We start from the raw sequence: 20,190 nt of genomic DNA, 5'->3' as shown, positions 1-20,190 counted from the left end.
AGGATGCAGTCATGACTGTGGCTCAGCAAGACATGGTGTCACCACCTCCAGATCTGAAGCTCAAAGGGAGGGCTGATCCTGCAAACTGGAGGTGGGGCAGGCAGGGAGCAGTGACCTTTGGCTAAGACCAACTGGAGGCGCCTGGGACAGAAGAAATCAGGGGGAACCCATTAACCAACCCTTAGCTTTCCTTCCAGTCCTCTGTGGGGTTCCCCACTGGCTGAACACAACAGAAGCCAGGGAGCACAGGGATCTTGAAGTGGTTTGTAGGGAGTAGCCTCCGTGGGCAGAGGGCAGGATGGGGAGAATCTGGTGAGGCGAGGTATCTAGAGGGGCAAATGTTAAGACATCAGTGCGATGCTGCACTGTCCAATGGACAGTGATTACAGGTTTTGTGGGGACTGAAGCTCATGCAATTTTAAGAAAATCATACCAAAAAATTCTCCAAAGTGATGTATAAACACAGTTAAGGTTCTTCCCAGGGCTTTGAAACATATCATGAAAGAGAGGTCCTGACACTCATGCTTCATTGTAAATCTCCCTTTGCGTATGGTCTTGTGATTTTGACCTAAAACAGCACCCCAGTCTGCAAAAAGCTTGTGTGGATATGCAGACTTAGACAAGTGATTATAAATACAAGGCAAACTTGTACAAGGAAATTACATCTGAAATTTTGCAAAGGATTAGGTATACACTGAAACAGACTTTGAAAGACAGAATTTAGACACCAGGCAACAGGTGAGCAGAATAATAATAGTAAGGCCCTCTCATATTTATTGAGCACCAAGTGCAAACTATTGCCTATACATTGTCTCATTTAATCCTGACAAAACCAGGAAGCCAAGGCTCACAGAGGTTAAGTAACTTCCCTTAGGTTGCAAAGCTCTAAAATGGAAGGGCTAGAATTTGAACTGCATGTGGTTTCTTCCATAGACAGTCAAAGGCAAATTCGAGTGTGCAGGGCACTCAGCCAATGGGGACATAGGTCTTCTTTTTCATCCTATGCTCTGTCAATACACTCAATAACTCTGAACACCGGCCACATGTACTATGGTCCCTACCAGTGATAGTTCAGTGTGTTCAGAAGGTCGGAGTCAGAAACTGTGAACCACACTTCCCAGAAGCCCTAGGGGCCGGAGGGACGGCGCCCTACTTTGCCTCCAAGACTCCAATTCCCAGCATGCAGCGGGCGCGTGGACCACAGCTCCCGGCATGCAAGGGAGACGGGGAAAACACCGCCCCACCCCCGTCCCGCCGCGTACCCCTCGCCCCGCCTCCTCCGTCGCTCAGAGCCAATGGGAAGGCTCCGTACTGCCGGGTGTAGAGGGGCCGGCGTCGCCGCCGAGTTGCGAGTCGGCGACAGCGGCGGGAAGTTCGTACTGGGCCGAAGGCGACGGGTCTGCGGCTCGGGGTAGGGAGGCCGCGGACGGTGCGGTCCTAGGGTTCGCGCACCGAGCCGGGGCCCGGAGGCGGGCCGCCGGGTGGGACGGCGAGGGCATCGGCGGCCGCCTCAGCCAGCACCGGCGTTCACGCCTTCCTGGCCTCCCTCGCGGCCGCCAGCGCTCGGGGCACACTCAGCCCTGCACGGCCGCCGGGCCGGGCGGCGGTGAACCCGGCCCCGTGTGCGCGATGGTGCCGCGTCCCGCCGGGCGGGCCAGGCCGCGGCCGGGTCTGGAGGGGAACGGGACGGCCGCGCGGCGCCGGCGTGCGCGTTCGTAGGGGCCTTCCCGGTCCTGGCCAGGCCGCCGCGGGCGGGGTGACCCGGACCTGGGGCCTTCCCGGTCCAGGCCGAGGCCGCCGCTTCTGCTCGGCTTCCTGCCGCGCGGGGCTGAGCCCGCGCCGGCGCCCGCGGTTTTTACGGTCGTCCTGACGCTTCCCCCTCGGGTCTCTAGTTGACGGGGCGCCACCCTTTACGTTCCAGGGCTGCACCTCGTTTTCCCCACAAGGTAGTTCGGGACAGACAGTCGCAGTGACAGAGACGCTAGTTTGAGGCCACCCATTCTTTTTTTTTTTTTTTTTTAACCCCTTTTAACATCTTTTCTTTCAAATCACCCGTTTTTCTGGACTCTTCCCCCGCGGCGGCGGTGAGGAGGGTGGTGTCCCATTTCCATTTTATGGAACAACTTGGAAATACCAGTTTTGCTCCTGGGAGAATCGTGGGGTTAAATTTAGGGGACTGTTGAAGAGCCTCATTAATTATGTGTTTCAGTTTTTTTTTTTTTTTTTTGGACTGGATTTGTCCATCTGTTGAGTCTGAAATTAAAAAAAAAAAGACTGAAAAACGTTGAAGGGCAGCATTTATTTTTAAGAGTTCAGAATAAAGGCATCGTGCTGTTCATGACATGCTGAGCATATCTACAATTTTAAAATAATTTCAGAAGCAAGAGTTTTTCTAATTTTAATTTTTTTGTAGTTGTAGATGGACCGAATACCTTTATTTTATTTGTTGTGCTAAGGATCGAACCTAACCGTTCTGCCACTGAGCTACCGCGCCAGCCCCAAGAGTTCTTTACATAGTCATTTTATGCGGGTTTTGTTTTGCCATTCAAAATGATATGTACTAACTGGAATTAAATTTATGGGTAGATAAGATTGTGTTTGTCTGCTACCTATGTTGTAGAAGGGAATGTAACTTAAGTACTCTATCATTTAATAATAGCTTTTCTCGGTTGTGTTGATGCTACCACAGATGGTATTTGTGCATCTTAGCATGGCTGATCAGATACAGTAGCAGAAGTAGAATTTAATAACAATAAGCTTGTGTTAGGCATTACTGTCAATTTAGTACAGTACCAGTATACAGTACAAATATCAGTTTTGTAGTGTAATGCCTTCTTGTTATGCTCAGTGCTGCAGAAATTATGAGAGGATATTTGTTAAACAAATGAGATAATGGAGTAATGTGTTAAGCATGGAGCCTGGCATATACTAAGTTAGTAAGTGCCCAGGAAATGGTTATATGGGAAGCTTATGCTAAGTTTTATTCCAGTATGCGAATGTATATTTTAAAAATAACAGTAATGCATTCAAAATGTCGACAGACCCTAAAATTAAATTTCTTAAAGGAAACAGGCCAACTTTTTTTTTTTTTTTTAAAGTTTGAGAACTAATGTGAAATAGTAATAAAGTAACTGTCCCAGATGTCTAGGAAAAGAGAAGCAAGATTTTAATTTTGACAACTTTTTTTCCCTTTAAAGCATCCCTAATAAGATATACTATGAATAGGATTTTGATTAGAAAATAAAACTTTAAAATGTCTTTTATTTGAAAAAATAAAAATTTGGAAATGCAGCAAAGCTTTGAAATTTACCTTACATCAAATGAAAAAAGGATGACTCCTGAATTTATGCAAATGTGCAAATGCTCTTATCTGCACATATCAGGCAGTGAGCCTTATGGGAATTAATGCTGCTGCTTTGTGTGAGTGAGCGAGGCTTTCCTGAAAATTGGTCTTGATGGGTTCTGAAAATTATTGGTAACTGAATAGGACTGGAGAATATTCTTCAGACTGGTTGGATGTTTTGTATACTTGCTGAGGTTATTTTTCAGAGTGAGAAAAAAGTGGATTCATTTATTCACTAGAGATCACCTGCCTACCATTTACCAGGAATTGCGTTAGGTGCAAAGTCTATTCTTGTCCTGTTTTGTTGAAGCAAATTTTCTTTGTTTTAAATTAATGTAGACTGTTCTTTTTGACTTTAGTTATTTAACATCTGGCATACACTCAGCTGGTGAATGTATAAGGCACATTTGAAAAACTACAGTATTGGTGAAATGTAGAAAATGTGGAATTTTTTATAGGAATGCAAGATTAATTTAGAAAGATTATAAATGCCTCCAAAGCATTTTGCTAGGTGCTAACCAGTATGTATTTGTACTCTATATTTGGTCTTTTCAACCAAAGTTTCTGTGACTCTTCCTACTTGCCATTATAAGGAGGTGAAGAAGGTTATGCCATTGGATCCTGACCCACCTTGACTCCTGAATGATGATTTAAGTGCTCCATATTCTGAGGCTGATGTTTTGAAGTAATTTCATGTGCTTTCTCAATTACTCTTGCTCCATCTCTCCCAATGCTGCTTCAAATCTTTGTGCTCAAAACTATACACATCCTTGTTCTGGATGACATACAGGCAGCATTAAAAAAAAATTTCTATAGAGGTATGTAGTATCCTCCCCAGTTATACTAATATTAGGTTTTTAATATTCATCACTAAGTACAGATGGCAAGAAACTACTTTTACTAACATTCTTCAGTAAATTTGTTAAGAATTTTATTACTCATAGCATCTTTTTGTCAACTTTGAAAACAATTTTTTTTTTTGTGAACGATATTTTTTATTTGGTGTTCAGGTAAGTATAGTCATGACTCACTGCACAACAGAGAGATGATTTGAGAAATGAGAAATATATCGTTTAGTGATGTGTGAATATTGTAGTATTGATACAAACTGACTGCTACCACGTCACTTTTTTTTTTAAATATCTATTTTTTAGTTGTACCTTTAGTTGTACACAATACCTTTATTTTATTTATTTTTATGTGGTGCTGAGGATTGAACCCAGGGCCTCACATTTGCTAGGTGAGTGCTCTACCGTTGAGCCTTAACCCCAGCCCAAGGTGATGCAGTCTTATGGGACTGCTTCATTTGTGTAATCCATTGACAGAAATGTCACTGTGTGGCACATGACTGTCCATGGATTTTGATGAGTCCTTGAAATAACTCCTATCTCTCAGTGGGTTTAACCCTAAAGAATGAGAACCAGTGTTCTCGGATTTCAAAATTAAGATAAACACTCTTTACACTGGCATATTTTGGGATGATCATTAAACATATTTTAGGCTGGGCCTGGTGGCACATGCCTGTAATCCCAGTGGCTCAAGAGGTCGAGGAAGGAGGATTGTGATTTCAAAGCCAGCCTCAGCAACTAGCGAGCCCTAAGCCACTCAGTGAGACCCTGTCTCAAAATAAAATACAAAAAAAGGGCCAGGAATTTGGCTCAGTGGTTAAGTGCCCCTGGGTTCAATCCCCAGTACCAAACAAACAAATAAAAAAACCCCAACAAAAACATACACTAAAATGTTTACCAGTAAGTTGCACATTAAATGTGAAGATATAATTGAATTGCAAAGTAATTATTTTGAGATTCAAGAATGTTATATGTATTTAAAGTAAATATACTTAACATTGGAAGGAAACATTCATCTTAATACAACTCAGTATCAGGAACATAATGGTTGCACAAAGAGCTAAAAATAAGAATTGAACTGAAGACAGTTACCATCCTATTATAAGACCTTTTTTGAAGTCTTATAATTTTTTTTTTGTGCTAATTTTCTCCTTGTGGACTGCCAGTATACCTACTGTTTGCATGTGAGCCACTATGTCTGCGCTAGACTTAGCTCCTTGTTTTAAGAACCCAGACTGCATTATATAATTGTTAGTTTTATCTCATAGCCAAGATAACTACACTGTATTTCAGGTTTTTTTTTCTCAAATTGTTTACCATGTGTCAGCGGAACTCATATGTGTATCATCTTTTGATGATTATATATTAATGCATTGGGATCACATTTCACAATACTAAGTACTAGAAAGTGCTGTTGAAGTTTTAGTCTTCATAGACTGGAAGAAGAATGTTTACTGTTTCTACTATGGGCTTAAATGTACTTCACCTTTTTTTTTTTTTTTTTGCAGTTTGCTATATGACCATAGCTATCAATGTACAGATTATTATAATTATAAATTTTATACAAATATCATAAATTGTAAATTACCTGTAGAGGTCATAAAAAGTATCTGGGAACCAGAAAAAAATTTTTAAAAATTTCTGTTTTAAAAAATTTTAAGGTTATAAAATTTAGGAGACGATCTAGTTTTTTTAGGCTTATGGAAAAAATGTTAGAAATCATGACTATTATATTACCTCTCATGTGTAACATGGGAATCTAAATGTATAGGTATAGTCATTCTTGAAATTAGATTGGCAGTTCCTCAAAAAGTTAGGCATACTTTTAACATATGACCTAGCAAGTGTACTGCTGGGCATTTATCTGGAAAAATTAAAAACTTGTGTTTATACAAAAACTTCATACTAGCCCCAAACCAGAAACAGCCCACATATTCTTCTTTGGGTGAATAGTTAAATAAAATGTGGCATAACCCTAATAGCAGAACAACTCTCATCAACAAAAGTAAATGATCTCTTGATAGATGCACCAATTTGGATGGAGTTTATGGGCTTGCAGGAAAAAAGAGGAAAAAGTGAAATAAAAACAATCTTCAAAGGATCTATGATTATATGATTCCTCAGCAGAATGGAATGAGTGCAAAGCCAATAATCAACCAGAAGATAAAGGAGAAGAGAGGGGTTTCTTTCTCTCTCTCTTTTTTTTTTTTTTTTGTGGTGTTGGAGATTGGACCCAAGGCCTTGTGCATGCAAGGCAAGCACTCTACCAGCTGAACTATATCCCCAGTCTGGGTTTATTTCTTGTAGCAAGTAAGGTGAGCAGTGGAGTTTGTGTGCAAATTAATGTTCTCTCAGAACAAAGCCAGATGTTTTTATTGGGGAAACTTACTCATATAGGGAAGATTCATCCTTAAATACAGAGATAAACACATTCCTGTGCATGGGCATTTGGACGTGGTAATCACATGTCTCTCCCCTCACCCCCCTCCAAAAAAAAAAAAAATGGTCATAAGGACTTTCTCTGTGCTGAGAAATTGGTATTATAATGAGCAAAGTTTAGGGCACCTAAAATTGAGTCAGTGACTGGGTAAAATTGACTCATTCCTTGTAAGTTTCTGCAAAGAACCTTAGCTGAAAACAAAAGTAAAAGAACTTTGAAGGTGTATTAATAATCTTTAATGGGGCAACAGCTCCCACTTCCCATAAGTATAGGAACTAGTTCCTAAAAGTGCCTGCCTCTCCTGGAGGCCAGCAATTCCATTTATATAGTATTTAATGTTATCATTATAAAAATGAAGACCAGGTCAATGTTTATTGAGATGGATTTCTTTGGGATGATAGAAAAGCCCTGTATCCTGATTGTGGTGGTGGTTACATGAATGTATACAGAAGATAAAAGGTCATAGGACTATACACACACATAAAAAATCTAAAAATGCATCTTGGATGAATAGTTTAATTACTCATACTACAGCAAGGTCAGTGTCCTAGATTTCATCACTGTTTTGGTAATTGTAATTAGTCCATTATATGACTACCACATTTCTCATTGAAAGATGTGGGTTGTTTACAGTTTTGGGTGATTACAAATAAAGCATTGTTTGTAATTCTATGAGCATTTATATACTGGTTTTTGTGTGAATATAAGTTGTCATTTTTTTAGGATAAATGCCCAGCTGTGCTACTGTTGGGTTGTATGGTAAGTGTATGTTTAATTTAAGGAACTTCCAGACTTCCAGCATAGCTGTGTCATTTTACAGTTCTGTCATCACTGTAATATGAGATCCAGTTTCCCCACATTGATGCCATTGTTTGTTATTGGTTATGTTTTGTGTGTGTGTGTGTGTGTGTGTGTGTGTGTGTGTGTGTAGTAATCACCAAGACTTTCATTTGCACTTCCCTAATGGCTAATTGTCATGTGTTTATTTGCTATTCATATCTTCTTTGTTCTGTTTAAGTATTTTTCCCATTTTGTAATTGATTTCTTATTGCTGTGTTTAGAATTCTGTATATTTTGTATAACCCTTTGCTAAATATTTGGTTTGTAAATGTGTTCTTTCAGTCTCTGGCATGTATTTTCATTCTCTTATGGTATCTTTCATAGCATAAAAGTTTTTAACTTTGATGAAGTTCAGTTTATCAGTATATGGATTGTTTTTGGTGCCATGCATGTCTCAAAACTTTCTGCCTAACCCTAAGTTAGGAGAATGTTCTCTTGTTTTCTTGTGTTTAATCATTTTATGTTTTATTTTTATATCTATGGTTCATTTTGAGTTAATTTTTGCACAGGATATGAGGTTTAGATCTTGTTTCTTTTACTTTTTGTCTATAGATGTCTAGCTATTCCAGAGACATTTGTTGAAAAGAGTACCTTTTTTCCATTAAACATTTTTTTTAAACCATGATCAAAAAAATTTTTTTTAAACCATGATCAAAAAATACATTGTACACTGAGTACCAAAGTGAAGAAAGGAGGAGATGAATGAGCAATTAAGTAAATGTGAATATAGATTTCTGAAGATATGACATGACATGACTTGAATCTTGAAAAAAAATGGGAAGACATTTTAGAGGATAGCATGAGCAAAGACATGTCCTAGAGAAAATAAGTAAGATCTGACTTGGGGAATCGTGAATTAAGGGGAGTAGGGAGTTTAAGGAAGGATAATTTGTTTATGCGTAAAGGAATTGCTAGCTAGTTTGAAGAGTTTATAATCAGTTTCATTGGCTGCTACAGAGTTAACTGTATGTTTTTGAGCAGGAAAATGATATGGTACAATTGGTATTTAAGAGAAGTTGTTTTAGGGACATATATGGCCATAATATGTTGTTAGGAAGAGTAGGATGTAACCATGACTCTTGACTTTGTGTTACAAAGGTCTACCAAAAAGCTAAAAAAGTGAGGTCGCTTCACTAGTATGTCCTAGAAGGCTGTGTTAGTCAGCTTTTTATCACTCTGACCTGAAGTAATCAACAAAAGGAGGAAAGGTTTATTTGGCTCGAAGTTTCAGAGGTTTCAATTCATAGTTAGCCCTGTTACTTTTGGGCCTGTGGTGAGACAGTATATATATATCGTGGAGGGAGTGTATGGTGCAGAAAGCTGCTCACCTCGTGGCTTTCAGGAAGCAGAGGTAGGGTACCAGTATTTCCTTCATAGGTGCAAGGAAATGACCTAACTTCCTTTTACTAGACTACTTTCTAAAGCTTCACCACATCCCAGTAGCACTACACTGTGTGATCAAAGCTCCCTATTTTAACACAAGGATCTTTGGGGTTCTTATCCAAACTTATAGCAAAGGGTAATTTAATGGTGTGTTTTAGACTTTTGCCCCTTCTTCAGTGATGGACACTGAGAATTCTGCTGGACTTCATTATCAATGCTACTTTTAGTAAGTTGTATATATGTGAAGAAGAGTAGTTTCAGCTAACTTATTGTTGATGTGGATGACATTTTTTTGTCAAGTCTGAAAAGGGTTCAGGAGTTGAGCAGCTGAAATGATAAGAAAGAGTTGATAAATTGGTTCAATGAGAATTTTTGGAATCAGATTTATTTATCAGATTTATTTATTATGGCGAAGAAGGAACTCAGGGGTTCTTTAATCAGTATGTCCTGATACTTTCATGAAGAACTATTCAGAGGATGATGATGACCAGCTGTTCTTCAAAAATCACTGAGGAATGAATAAGAAAAAATGGCTAAAATTGCAGTACTAGGGTATAAGTCTTAGGGAAGAATTTCCAGACAGGAAAGAAATTAGATACATAATGCCAGTGATCCAAAAGGGCTTTAAGATAGAATGGTAACCTAGATGTGGTTTAGGAACATTCTGCTTTCAGTGAAAGGGACCTGATAGTATTAATAGTTTTGCCCTTGAGTCTCAGTGTTTTAATTTGTGACTTAAAATACTTGGTTTTTGTTTTCTTATCATCTGTTTTAGTTCTTGATTTCTTTTCTCATATAAGTTGTACTCCCATCCCCATTGCCCCCACTTCATCTGTGGAAATTTCATGTGTTTTCTGCTTTCTTTTAGGCATTTAAAAGATTACCTTGGGGCTGGGGTTGTAGCTCAGTGGTAGAGCCCTTGCTTTGCATGCATGAGGCCCTGGTTCCATCCTCAGCGCCACATAAAAATAAATAGATATATTTTAAAAAAAGACATTCCATTTAAAAAATAACCAGCTAACAAATGAAACTTATATAATGTTAAACAAACTACTAGAAATGAATGCATTTTTACTTTTTTGTTTAGATCATGGAAAAATAGCATCCATTTAAAGACAGTAATTTGGTGAGCAAAGGGCTTTCCTGTATAAAAGGTTATGATGATTTACATTCGTGAAAGGGTGATATGAAAAGCTTTATTGTGACAACTCAATTGAGTTTCAAAAATACCTTTTTGCTTAACTTCCTTAGTCTGACTCTTTTCTATTGGTCCAGATCTCTTTTCTACTTAAATGTTGAGGTTGATCAAGAATATTTCGTTTGTGATTGCAGCCCTTCAGTATTATCAGACAGAGTTGTTTTTCTTTTTTTTCCCCCTATGAAGAGCAAGCTCTTACAGTGCTATGCAAGCTGCCCATTTAAAACTATCATTGCTTGGCACCTATGCCCTAGTGACAGTTTGACCAACATGTGAGCAGGCACACTGCCATCCTGACAGATGGGCGTGAGTATAGGCAGCCAAGAAACCATGTATCTGCATCTAGTGTATTTGTTAAGGGCAGGATTCCCAGTCGGGGATGTTCAAACGTCTGTCCATCCTGAGCTTTCACGCCTATGGATAAAGGGATGTCATCATTAATCCCAGCTCTGACTGAGATTCCATGAGTATATAGAGCTTCTTGGCTCTTATAGAAGTAGGCAGTTGGGGACAATCAGGATAATTGTTCTCTCCTTCATCAGAGGACTACTTCAGATAATCCTATTTTTCCTAGCCAACTAGGTTTGCAATGAGTATAAACCTGTTTAGACTTTGTCCGGACACTTCTGTAATATATTTTTTCTTTTCTTTTCTGGAGTGTGAAAGCTTTGAAAGTCACTTAATTTTTATGCCTTGTGTCGTGATATATGTGATTGGAATCAGGTAGATTAGAGCTCATTTATTGACTGCTATGTGATATTAGGGTAGTCTAGCTTAACATCAAATCAAGGTAAAATAATATGTATTTTATAAAGTTGTGAGAATTAGCCATGAAGTATGTAGAGGAAGACCTTGGTGTAATGTTTGACCTACAGTAAATGTCACCATCATCATTATCACCTTAACATACCTGAAGGTGATTTTCTGTAGCTCCGGAGTTATGCAGAACAATGTCTTTTTGTGACTTGTTCTCTCCATCCTTGAAAATCATTTATTGGACATCATCTAGAGATTGGCTGGTATATTTATATACAATGACAGAGAACTCCAGTGAAGGAAACTTACTACATGTAGGGCAGAGTTTTTCAACCCTTAAACAGTTGACATTTTAGAGGTGTTGTTCTTTGTTGTTGGGGATTGTTTGCATTGTAGAATGTCTAGTGGCCAGGGGACAGAGTCATCCCTAGTTGAGAACCCTTGTTCTAGAGACAGCCTATCTTTCTTTATTACTTGTTCTAGAGACAGCCTATCTTTCTTTATTAAAGTTTTGATAGATTTTTGATAAAGTTCTTATCGTCAAATCTTATTCTTTCTACTCTCTTCTGTCTTTTAGAAACACATACAACAAGCTGAATCCCCCTCCATGTAACATCCTTTTGAATATGTGAAAAGTCATCAAGTGTTCTCAATCTTTCTGAGGTGAAACATCTTCAGTTCATTAGCTATTCCTTACATGACATGGTTTTATGTTGGTTCACCACACTGGTGGCTTTCTATATTTTAAAATTCCATTTTTTTTTTAAAGAGAGAGAGAGAGAAGAGAGAGAGAATTTTTTTAAATATTTATTTTTCAGTTTTCTGTGGACACAACATATTTATTTTATTTTTATGTGGTCCTGAGGATCGAACCCAGCACCCCGTGCATGCCAGGCAAGTGCGTTACCGCTTGAGCCACATCCCCAGCCCTAAAATTCCATTTTTAAGTTATAGTGCTTAGAATTGAGAACAGTACTTCATGCATGACTTGATATTAAAAAAAATGGAGTTGCATCTCTTATTCTAGATATTGCACTTTTCTTCTGTTACTCTGGGGAAAGTAATGCCTTCCTTTTTCTACATATTGTATTTTTATTAATATCAGCTACATTATTTGGATGACCATACCATATATTGAGCCTAGACTTGAATAAAGCCTGACTAAGTCGTCTCTTCATCCTGCTGTTCTGCATTAGTTTTAGGTCACAGGCATGGGACCTTATATTTATGATCTTAAATTTATTTTTAATGGATTTGGCTAATTTCAATTTTTCTTTGGGGGAGGTTACTGGGGATTATACTCAGTGACAGTCAATCACTGAGCCACAACCCCAGCCCTATTTTGTATTTTATTTAGAGATAGTGTCTCACTGAATTGCTTAGTGCCTTGCTTTTGCTGAGGCTGGCTTTGAACTTTTAATCCTCTTGCCTCAGTCTCCTGAGCCACTGGGATTACAGGCGTACACCACTGTGCTGGGCCTAACTCAACTTTTTAAGATATTTTGGAATCCTGGTTCCTGATCAAATTAGAAATTTGTAGCTTAAAAGAACAAGTATGTGATGATGTCATCAGCTGAGTTTGGAATTATGGAAGTTGTATCAGCTGAGATTGGAATTATGGGGGATAAAAGAATATCCACGTGTTTAGGTATGCAGATTGAAAAGAGAATTGAGGAGAGAAGCCTGGGTGGAAAGTCCTGAAATCAAAAAGGCAACTGGACAGAGAGGAGGCAATGTAGGTCACCAAGAAGGGGTGGTCATAGAGGTAGGATGAAAATGAGAGGAGTATCTTGGAATGACTTGGATTAAGGACTGGTAGATAGTGGAATACAAAATGAACAGGACATGATTGCTGCTTTTCGCTCCTGTATTTATTTGCCACAATTGTGTAACTATTGAGTTAATGACAGTACCTAGTCTCCGTGCCTGGAGGCTTGGAGTCATTCTTCATTTCTTCCTCACACATTTGCATCTATTTGATTACCAGATTCTTCTGATTAAAACATTTTTTGAAGTATAACAAAAAAATGCAAACTCAACACTATAATAATCACTACCCAGATCAAGATACTGATTATTCTAGCACCCAGACACCTCTGTTGTGCTCCTTTCCAGTGAAACTTCCACCAAGGTAACCACTGTTCTGACTTCTTAACTATAGATTACTTTTGTCTGGTTCTGAACTCATGTAAATGGAGTAATATATACTTTGTCCTAATCTTGCAAGATTCCTACCATTCATCGTTCTGTCTGAGATTTACCCATGTTATTTTTGTAGTCTGGTCATCAGTTACTGCCAAACACACGAACTTTTGTTACTGATTACTGCATGACATACCACTCCAAATTTAGTGGTGTAAAAAACATTTTGTCATGCTCATGAATTCTTGGCAGGGATGGCTTGTCATTGCTCTACAATGGTTGGGGTCTAGAATGAGTTAGAGGCTCCATCACTCCTGTTTCTAATATCTTGACTGGGATGTCTTGAAGACCAGGATCATCCAGGTTTGTTGACTGGAGTAACCTTCATGGGGGCCATGAGGCCATGCTTTTCACAGCATGTTGGCTGAGTTCCCAGAGGTATCTTCCTGATGATTTGGCTTCAGAGTCATAAGGTCACTTGTGTCACACTCTTGATTGAAATAGACACAGCCTGCCTGGATTCAAGGAAAGAGAACATAGACTGCCCAGCATTAGGAAGTTGTACCAAAGAATTTGTGGCCGTTTTTTAAAACCACCACAAATTATATACCAGGATTTATCCATTCTATTACAGATAGATATTGAAATAGTTAATACTTGGATAATTATGAATAATTCTACTTAATAGTTTTGGTAACATTTTTAAAGTAATTATAGTATGTTGATGTCTTTGGTACACATATTAGTTTTAGTTGGGTGTATATCTAGGAGTAGAACAGCTGATCATAGTGTATGCTGTAATATCTTTTGCTTTAATAGATACTGATAGATATTGCCAGTTTTCCCAAGTGGTTGTACCAGTTTATATTCCTCCCAACATAAAGAATTTCAATTGCTCTTAAGCCTCGCCTCTACTTGAAACTGTCAGCTAAGCAATTTTAAAAACCCTTTTAAAACCATATTAACAGTTGCATAGAAGATCTCAGTGTGATTTTCATTAACATTTCCTCATGATTTATGATTTGAGCACCTTGTTTCATGTATTTGTTAGCCATTTATATTTCCACTGTTGAAAAGTATTCAGCTTTTGCCCCCCCCACCTTTTTAAACAATTCAGGTTTTCTGTCCTTTTTCATATCAAAATGTTAGACTTTATGTAAATTCTGAATACAATCTTTTGTTGAATATGTGAATTCTAAAGCCCTCTTTTATGTGGCTTACCGTTTTACTCTTGTGATGTGTTTATGATGAACTGAAATTAATCTTTTCCTTTATGGTTAGTGCTTTTAGTGTTTCACTTAAGTTTTTGCTACCTCATGGTTATGAAAATATTCACTTGTTTCTAGATGCTTTATATTTTGTCTTTCACTTTTAGGTATAAGTTTCTAGGAATTCTAGAATTGACTTTGGTGTAAAGTAGGGGTCAGGATTTTGTTTTTTCTTTCTTTCTTTCTTTTTAATTTACACAGTTAATCTGTACAAGTGTAGCAGGTTGCATTGGGCCAGGTAGACACAGCCTGGGAGTTAGGATTCTTTTATTTTCAGCTTTCAGTTACCTTTACTGAGCCTTCTGAATTTGGGTATGTTATTAAATCCCTCTGGCCTCAGCTTCATCTGTAAATTGAAGAATTTGGATGGAATGTTTTCTGATTTCACTCTGACTTGGATTTGCTAGATCATTGTACCTAGTTTTGCAGTATTATTGAGACTTGTTAGAATCTTGTATCTGAATTCTATTTTCTAATGTATTTATGATATTTCTCAGGTTTATATTATCTTGGTATGAATACGCATCCATATCTTAGTGGCTTATGAAGGACATGTTGACTAATCTCTGTTCAGGCATCTTCTTTTCATCTTACTGGCACATGTACTCTTGTCCTTTGTTAGGAAGAGCTCATCATTCTGTGTTAGCAATTTATGAATGAGGACACCAGTTTCATTTTTGAAAGTCATTGTACATGCTGTTCATTTTATTTTTTTGTTTCCTTTAGTTTCTTATTTGAACTTATAAGAATCATAGACGAAATGTGGAGTTCATGAATAAGCAGAAGTCATTCATGATCAATGAGCTCTAATCTTGACAAATTCTCTCTCCCATCTTTAACATTTGCTCCTGGAAAGTGGCATACCTTATAAATTTCTGTATCAGGTTTGCATGCTAGGTCCTTGAGAAGGGTAAGTCAGGAGCCAGATGAATAACAGAAAATCTACCATTTGCTGCTGCTTTTGTGTTCTTAGCATCCTGCTTTGTGGTGACTTCTTACTTTCTTTCAATAGGTCTAGATTGGTTTCCAAAGAATGGTACTACTTAGTGTAGCTGGTGTTCCTTCCTTTGTTATTCTTGATATTACATTTTTCCTTTCATTGACTTAAAAAAAAAGTTTGAGATGTAACTCACATATCATACAATTTATTTATTAAAGAGTTTCAGTTCAGTGGTTTTTAGTATATCCACAGGCTTGTGATCACTATAATGAAATTCAGAATATTTTCATCAGTGCTAAAAGAAACCCCTACCCATTAGCAGTCACCATCCATTTATCCCTGTTTACATTCCTAAGAATCCACTTTCTGATTTTTATCTATAAATTTATCCTGGAAATTTTTTATAATTGGAATTATACACTTTGTGATCCTTTATGGTTGGCTTCTTTAATTTAACATATTCTTAAGATTATTCATGTTCTACCATATATTGGGACTTAATTTCTTTTTACTGCTGAATAATATTCCATTGTATGGATATATCATATTTTATTTACCCAGCTGAAGGAAAGCTGGGTTGCTTACATTTTTTGGCTATTGTAAATAATGCTGCTATGAACTTTTGAGTACGAATTGTTGTTTAGATGTGTATTTTCATAACGCTGGGTTCAACTTTTGGGAACTAATGAAGTGTTTTTCAAAGTGGGCTGCAGCATTTGACATTCTCACTAATAATGTGTAAAGGATTCTGATCTTTACAGATGCTACTAATACTTGTTATTTATTGTCTGCCTTTTTGTTTATACCTGGGTATGAAGTAGTATCTCCTGTTTTTGATTTCTATTTCCCTAATGACTCATGAGTTTGAATCTTTTTGGTTCTTATTGGCCATTTGCTTATCTCTGTTGGGGAAATGTCTATCCAAATCCTTTTTGCCCATTTAAAAATTGAATTATTTTTATTATTGAATTCATTAACCTTTGATGTTCACTTTGATTTATCTTTAACTCAAAACATTTTTTTCTTTATTTTTTCTTCTATTGTGTTCAGGGAGTTGTCATTCTATAGTGAGCAGGAGGGTTAAAAGAATTCCCAAACCTTCCATTGGCAACATATGGGATTGTAGATTATTTTAGATTAGAAAATGTACATCCTTTGTGTTCCTACCGGTTCTAAAATGAACTATACCTTTCCCTACAAACCGGTAAAATGCCTGGCTTGGACTGTAATCTAAGCTTCTCATTTTACAGGTTAAGAAAAAAGACCTGGAGAAGTTGGGTCTTGTCTGAATTCATAGGAGGTGGACCTGGACCATGACTTTAATTCAGACCATTCTTAGGAAATATCCGTTTGTTTCTCATCATGTTAGACTCAAGAGATACCAAGGTGAGTAAGACAGGATTCCCGATTTCCAGATTCTGACAAAATATGTCAAAAGAGACTGACAGATATACTGCCAGTGGCAATACAGTGTCTTTAGTGCTGTGAAATGCATACAGGGATGTGTATGCTCAGTGCTCTTAACGTGCCCCAGTGCTGAGACTTTTATCTTACTTCTTTTTCATGTAGGCAGATTAGATTGTTGAGTAGTTGATTTTGTCTGGACCATTTAGTAAAAAGTGTTAACAAAAATGCCATCATTCAGATGCTGATATTACAGAAGAAACTGACTTTAGAATCTTCAGGGTTTTGCACTGGAACCAAGAAGATAGTCTCATTAAATGCACTATTTTTATATGTAATATTTTCTAACCCCCCTCCCCCATATCCTGCAGTGGTTTATAATATCAAGTTTTTTCAAACTGATTTTGTATACACACACACACACACACACACACACACACACACACTTCAACATGGAGTGTCTGTTGCCCAATCTGGTCTCAACTTGTGGACTTAAGTGATCCTCCTGCCTTAGGGTTCCTAGTAGCTGGGACTATAGGCATATGCCACCACGCCTGGCTAACCCATTTTAAAAAGCAACTTAAAACATATTTTTGAAGACTTATTTCAGTGATTTATTGCTTTTGTTCTTTTAATCTTTAAAAGTCATACTAATTTTACTTAGTAGAGTTAGGCTGTGAGATATGTGTTTATAATAATGTGAAAATATTTGTTTTATTTCTTATACTCTATAGCAATTATAATTTTGGCTGTATTATTAGTAATTAAAGCAAATATTTTACCACCTTAAGACTTTTAGTTTTGCAAATGATCTGTTTACAATATGTGTGTTTTTTAATTAGGAAAAGGGTATTTTTGCAAAAATTATACTTTGCATACATATATTTTGAACTTTGGCCTTGCTGTTTAGTGGTTGTGAGGCCATGGACAAATTATTCAGTTTCCCTTATGGACAGTTTCCTTCTGTGTACAGTCAGTATAATAACGCAAAGTTACTGTAAAAAATTGAGATAATGTTTAAATTAATGTACAGCCTGCTACATAGATGCCTAACAATAATGTATTACATTTCATTTATATGTAAGTGTTGTATGTTATAATTAGTGATTAAATGGTTTCTGGTATAGATTCAGTCATTCATAATTGAGCAAAAATAAATCATTGTATTAACGTAAGAACTTCATGTCGGTGTTCATTTTCAGTTACTGGTCTTTTAGAGATGTATTATTCTTTGAAGAGTACAAGCTGTATTGTTCTTTAAAGACTGACTAGTCTTCACCATCAAAACATTCAGGCATGATCTGTCTGCAAATGAAGGTACTGAGAGTTGTTTTTCTACACAGTTAATTGTAGTGTTACTTGAGGCAATTGGTAGGGCCAACTTGTACTGAACCTGATATTACAGAAGCACTGGCAGATTCCAAACTAAGAACATTGGAAAGCATTACTTTGACATTTTGTGTAATCAAGTTCTTTTAATTATTTATGAAGAATTTTTTTAAAAATATCTTAATCAAAAAGTTAATACTATGTACCACAAATAATAAATTTAAAAAGTTTCATAAAAAGGTAAAAAATGAAAAGTAAGCCTCTTACCCCTAAGGCATTGCCTGTTACTAATTAATTACATAGGTTTCTAGCAGTCAGCCGTGTGTGTGTGTGTGTGTGTGTGTGTGTGTGTGTGTGTTTTGTCATGGTTGTGCAACTTTTCCGGGTGCCAGTTATATATATATATAAAATTATTTGTATCATATGAATCTAAAGAGATTTCTTTATTTTTATGTGCATAGGCATATTCAAATACACGGTTCTTTCTTACATTTTTCCCTTAGCAATATATCTTGTAGAGTATTTCATATTGATATATGTAGATCTACTTCATTTTAAAAATTGCATGATATTCTATTCTGTGGTTATACCATCATTGATTTAATAATTCCCCTCTTGATCTAAGTTAAGGATGTTTCTTGTCTTCTGTTACTGTATACATTGTTGCAGTAAATATCCAGGCAGGCATTCCATCTTGTGCAGCAGGATAAACCACTAAAAGTGGACTTGGTGAGCTGAAGGGTGAATATGCGTTTTAAATTCTGATAGATAATGCCAAATTGATATGCTTTTTTTTTTCTCTTTCATACTCTAACTAACCCAGTGGATTTTCTTTCTTTCTTTCTTTTTTAAAGAGAGAGAGAGAGAGAGAGAGAGAGAGAGAGGGAGAGAGAGAGAGAGAGAATTTTTTTTAATATTTATTTTTTAGTTTTCGGTGGACACAACATCTTTATTTTATTTTTATGTGATGCTGAGTATGGAACCCAGCGCCCTGTGCATGCTAGGCGAGCGCGCTACAGCTTGAGCCACATCCCCAGCCCATACAGTGCATTTTCTGACTCTTTGAATTTGGCTAATATGTGGCAGAAAAAAGTCAGTTTAATAATTTTAATTTGCATTTTATTAATGGATGAAGCTGAGCCAATTTATTTGCAAGCTGTGTTGTTAGTGAAAGAAATCATGGTGTAGGACAAGATGTATCATATTTGACCTGTTTTCTAGGTAGTGGGGGATGCGGATAAATGTCTTTTATTTGATATCTATAAAGAGAAAACAGGAAGTATAAACCAAAAACTAAAAAACAGCTACTGTGGAGAAAGAGAAAGAATAAGGAGAGAAGAAATAGTAGTTGTGCTCCTGACACATGTTTTGTTGTTTTGTGCTTTGGAAACAAATGTTTTATAAAATTTTAAAAATTTAAAGAAAAAATTATTATGTATTTAGACTAACATTAATAGGAACTAAGATTTTTAACAAGAGAAAAGAGTTGCAAATATGAAATCAAATTATCCCAAAATCCTGTAATCCTAAATTTGAAAAGGAAATGCCAGTATAGTGATATAGTTTTCCTGATAAAGAATTCTTGTAGCTCACTCCAGGTTGTAATGACAATCTGGGAATAGTGACTATCTTGGGACTGGATTTTGGTTTCCAAATAGTGATTTCAATTGAAAGGAAACAAGGCCCCTTGGAGGAGTAGCTGATTTTAGGTTTGGAACAGGAAAGTGAATAGGAGTAATCTGGAACATCTTGCAGTGGAAAGCAAGGAAACATTTTTAAGACTTTTGGTCCTCTCAAAAGGACACAGTGACAACACAAAGGGGTTCTGTTTTTGGTGAGAAAGGAAAAAAGAGAAAACCAGCCCTGCCGTTCAGAAGCTGGCCTGCACTCAGTGAGGCCATGTTTTCTCCTGGTAAACATGATGAGTCTCACAGAATACCTTGGACAAGTTTTCTCTCAGGTCATGATAAAATGAGGCAAAGCATAGACAAAACCAAAACTAAAGTCAGTGTGCTGCCTACAGAGTACTTAGCCTGAATGTGCGATTTTCTTCTTCATTAATGGCTGCTTTGTCTTTCTTTTAGTGTATCCCAGCATAGATCAGATTAATTGAGATACTCAGTTATAGAATTGTCCCACTTTCTCACAATATCCAAAGGTTTTTCCTAAAACCTTTTCCAAATTACCAAAGCGATGCCCAAATCCTGGAATAGATTCTACCATCCTCTTACTCAGATGCTCCATTATTCCTCACTGTGTATATTCCTGGTGGTCTTTGGCTGAAGGACACCAGAGGTAG

At 37.2% G+C, this 20,190-nt stretch overlaps 1 protein-coding gene across 3 annotated transcripts in view; it reads left to right on the top strand.

The window, feature by feature from the left end:
• The first annotated feature begins 1,331 nt into the window (after positions 1 to 1,331).
• The window catches only part of Vrk1 (VRK serine/threonine kinase 1), an 87,838-nt gene continuing 68,979 nt past the window's right edge, over positions 1,332 to 20,190 (top strand). For 2 of the 3 annotated variants that reach the window (XM_026399422.2, XM_026399420.2), the window contains exon 1: positions 1,332 to 1,411. The gene's annotated coding sequence lies outside the window, so the exon portion shown is untranslated. Of the gene's footprint in view, positions 1,412 to 16,408; positions 16,545 to 20,190 lie in introns of all 3 variants that reach the window. The other variant, XM_026399421.2, reaches the window with a different exon arrangement.

The sequence above is a fragment of the Urocitellus parryii genome, chromosome 6 (assembly GCF_045843805.1).
Source record: "Urocitellus parryii isolate mUroPar1 chromosome 6, mUroPar1.hap1, whole genome shotgun sequence".
Taxonomy (NCBI): Eukaryota; Metazoa; Chordata; class Mammalia; order Rodentia; family Sciuridae; genus Urocitellus; species Urocitellus parryii.
This window is presented reverse-complemented; position numbering and strand designations above follow the sequence as displayed.